Here is a 4,651-nt window from a genome sequence, read left to right as displayed (position 1 = left end):
GCCGTCTCCTGGAAACACTTCCGCAAACCCCGGAGCGCCGAAAGGGCGCGGCGCGGCGCGCAGAGCGGCAGCGGACTGGCCCGGGGCCCTCGGCGGGACGCACGGCGCCCCTACCGGTGTAGGCTCTCCGATCCCCGGGAAAGCGTGGTCCTCTCCATGGCTACTGGCCCGCACTTCTACCCCGTGGACCATGTCGTGGGGACCGGCCGTGCAGAGCATTCGGTGGGTGAGGGAGAGACGGGGAGTCCCTGGAGCCCCTTTACCCTATCAGGGGACAGCACCAAATCTCGATACTTCCGCTTTTGTCTGAGCTGCAGTTCTTTCACGAAAATCTCAGTTCAGTCCAGTCGCTCAGTCGTGTCCGACTCTTTGCGACCCCGTGGACTGCAGCTCTCCAGGCTTCCCTGTCCATCACCAACTCCCGGAGTTTACTCAAACTCATGTCCATTGAGTCGATGATGCCATCCAACCGTCTCATAGTCTCGTCCCCTTCTCCTCCGCCTTCAATCTTTCCCAGCATCAGGGTCTTTACAAATGAGTCAGCTCTTCGCATCAGGTGGCCAAAGTATTGGAGTTTCAGCTTCAGCATCAGTCCTTCCAATGAATATTCAGGACTGATCTCCTTTAGGATGGACTGGTGATTTTGGAGCCCAGAAAAATAAAGTCTGACACTGTTTCCACTGTTTCCCCATCTATTTCCCATGAAGTGATAGGACCGAATGCCATGATCTTCATTTTCTGAATGTTGAGCTTTAAGCCAACTTTTTCACTCTCCTCTTTCACTTTCATCAAAAGGCTTTTTAGTTCCTCTTCACTTTCTGCCATAAGGGTGGTGTCATCTGCATATCTGAGGTTATTGATATTTCTCCCAGCAATCTTGATTCCAGCTTGTGTTTCTTCCAGTCCAGCGTTTCTCATGATGTTCTCTGCATAGAAGTTAAATAAGCAGGGTGACAATATACAGCCTTGACGTACTCCTTTTCCTATTTGGAACCAGTCTGTTGTTCCATGTCCAGTTCTAACTGTTGCTTCCTGACCTGCATACAGATTTCTCAAGAGGCAGGTCAGGTGGTCTGGTATTCCCATCTCTTTCAGAATTTTCCACAGTTTATTGTGATCCACACAGTCAAAGGCTTTGGCATAGTCAATAAAGCAGAAATAGATGTTTTTTCCGGAACTCTCTTGCTTTTTCCATGATCCAGCGGATGTTGGCAATTTGATCTCTGGTTCCTCTGCCTTTTCTAAAACCAGCTTGAACATCAGAAGTTCACGGTTCATATATTGCTGAGGTAGATGAGTCTAGGTTAAGGAAATAATCAGATGTATTTTATATAGTCTTATCTGAATCCAGCACAATCTCCAGTATTATGGGATTGCGATGTAAAGCATGGTATCTCCATAGTTTAATATCATCATCTCTTAAAAATTATGTGATGAGTCCAAGCAAGTAAAAACCTTTCTCTGTATTATTTCCCCCCAAGGTTTTATCATTTTCTCCATTTCACATCCTCATACACGTGTCATCAAAACTCTATCTTCCCCTTCTCTTCTCCTGTCATTTCTCATCTTCTCTTTTTTCAGTTCTCATAGAGAGGTAACAATACTAACATTTTAATGATTACCAGGTGTCAGAAAGAGTACTAAGTGCTTTATCTGTATTATGGGGAAATTACTATTATCCTTCTCATTTTAAAGACGAGGAAAGTGAAATACAATAAAGTAACTTGCCCAACATCATGCAGCAGATAAAGCCTAGATTCCAGAGGTAAAGCCAGACAGTCTGACTCTAGAGTCTGTTTTCTTAACACTGTTCTGTATTGATTTGTTTTTCAAAATCCATTAGAAGTTTCATTTGTGGTAATTTGATAGGCTAGGAGATGAGTCTGTGTTTGTTTTTTTTTTTTTAAGTAAAATAATATCTAAAATAGAAAATCAAGGGACTTCCTTGGCAACCAAGCAGTTAAGATTTTGCCCTTCCAATGCAGGTGGTGCAGATTTGATCCCTGGTCGGGGAGCTAAGATCCCATATGCCTCCCAGCATGGCCAAAATAAATGTATGAATGAATAAATAAAATAGAAAATCAAATTCCATAAAGTACCAAATAACTAAGAAGAGAGTGAGGACTTACAAGTGCAAAATAGAAGGGAAAGTGTGTACGCAGAAAGGTAAGCAGGATGCAGAAATTCCTGCCAAAGGGCCATTTCCAAATCAGGTGACTTTAGTACCTCTTTTGACACTCTCGCAGCACCCAAAGTGCAGGAGTCAAAGTATAGGGCCCACCTCAGGTAGGGCGCACATTGGGAGATTCTACCTATGTGAAGCCAGGACCAGAAGGAGTCTCAACCAATCCAGTGCCCAGAATACTGCAGGAAATTTACCTTAACATTTTACCTTTACCTAAAAAGGTCATTGAATAAATTTATATAACCTAGATTCCTCCCACCTAAAAGACTTTCAAAAACACTTTCAGGTTGTGAATATCATTTTAAACGTTTGGGATTAGTGCCTAGGAATGTGAGGGCAATAGAGGATGAGATCATTAGATGACATCACCGACTCAAAGGACATGAGTTTGAGCAAACTCTGGGAGATGATGGAGGACAAGGAAGCCTGACATGTTGCAGTCCATGGGGTAGCAAAGAGTTGGACATGACTTAGCAACTGAAGGACAGCAAGGAATGTTAGCATAGCAAACACAAATCCTTTCTGTGTGTGTGTGTGTGTGTGAAATGCCACTCTATAATAAATTTTAAATAACCTTTACAATTAATTTTCCAGGGAAAATCATTAGCTACCATAAAAATAGCACAAGAGGAAACAATTCTTAAAGAGATAATTTGCAAGAACAGCATAAGTGGCAATGAGTTTATAATTACCAGGCTTAGTTTGTTAAAAAAAAAATTATGCTCATTATGTTTAAAGAGATCAGACATGATGAAAATATCTGCAGTGTATGGAGAAAAAAAAATAGTTTCTTAATGATCTAGCAGACATGAAGAAGAACCAAATAGAACTTTTATAAATTAAAAACAAATATTTTTTCCTTTAAAATAAATTTTCCTCTTTTTTGAAATTAATTTTTATTGAAGTATGGTTGCTTTGACTTCCCAGGTGGCTCTGTGGTAAAGAATGCAATGCAGGAGAGGCGGGTTCCATCCCTGGGTTGGGAAGATCCCCTGGAGAAGGGAATCAGAACCCACTCCAGTATTCTTGCCTGGAAAATCCTATGGAGAGGAGCCTGGCGGGCTACAGTCCACGGGGTCGCAGAGCCCAACAGGACCGATCCATTTAAACATTTCGAATATGCACACGCACAGATACATAGTTGCTTTACAGTGTTGTATCTGGTGTCGTCTTATTAGGGAACCAGTCCTGCCATGATGGTCCCACTCTCACGACCTCATTTAAGCCTTCAGTTCAGTTCAGTTCAGACGCTCAGTCGTGTCTGACTCTTTGCGACCCCATGAACTGCAGCACGCCAGGCCTCCCTGTCCATCACCAGCTCCCGGAGTTCACCCAAACTCATGTCCACCGAGTCGGTGATGCCATCCAGCCATTGCCTCCCAAAGGCTCCATCTCAAATAACTACCAGGACATTGGGGATTACGTTTTCAACATGTGAATTGCGGAGGGACACAGTTCAGTGCATATCAGGTAGCCCAAGCTCAAGGCAGGAGAAAATGCTGCATTAAGGGGAGCTTTGAGATGTCAGGTTATAAAGAGACGTGACTTATAAGCCACTGAGTGCCACAAGGAAAGAGTCATTGGGTTTCTGATCAAGGCAGTGTCCTGGTGGGAATTGTTTTGGAAAGCAAATACGGCGGTTGCTTATAAAATATATTTTACTGGAAAAAACAGCAGGTAGGAAAATCCTTTGCAAGAGTAACGTGACAACCTCTGATGGAAAAACAAGGTGCACCTACATTTGGTGCAACTCAAATGCACCACAGCCAGCAAGCCTTTCCTCATCCTCCTGCCGGAGGGAATCTCTTTAAAACTCCGTTTTTCTTATGTGTAAGGTTTGCTTAACGGAACCCTTACATCGTTCTCGCTTCGGAACTTTTTTCGTACAGTCCACTGCGCATCTTCCCTGGCAGGCGGCAAAGATATAAGCAATAACTGAGATTCAAGAAAGCTGAGCGCCGAAGAATTGATGCTTTTAAACTGTGATGTTGGAGAAGACTCTTAGTGGTCCCTTGGGCTGCAAGGAGATCCAACCAATCCATCCCAAAAGAAATCAGTTCTGAATATTCACTGGAAGGACTGATGCTAAAGCTGAAGCTCCAATACTTTGGCCACCTGATGCGGAGAGCTTATTCATTTGAAAAGACCCTGATGCTGGGAAAGATTGAGGGCGGGAGGAGAAGGGGAGGACAGAGGATGAGATGGTTGGATGGCATCACCGACTTAAACTCCGGGAGTAGGTGATGGACAGGGAGGCCTGGCGTGCTGCAGTCCATGGGGTCGCAAAGAGTCAGACACGACTGAGCGATTGAACTGAACTGAACTGACTGAAACTTAACAGAACTGAAACCAAAGCCCTATCCCAGCAGGACCTCCGGGCACCACCCTCGTCCGTCCCAGGGCGCCTTGCGCGGCGCGCTGGTCCCGCCCCTTCCCAGCAGCCCCTGCGCGGCGGGAGCGCTTCGG

This window comes from Bos mutus, chromosome 12 (assembly GCF_027580195.1).
Source record: "Bos mutus isolate GX-2022 chromosome 12, NWIPB_WYAK_1.1, whole genome shotgun sequence".
Classification (NCBI taxonomy): Eukaryota; Metazoa; Chordata; class Mammalia; order Artiodactyla; family Bovidae; genus Bos; species Bos mutus.
The sequence above is the reverse complement of the archived record's forward strand: the minus strand, read 5'-3'. Positions refer to the sequence as shown.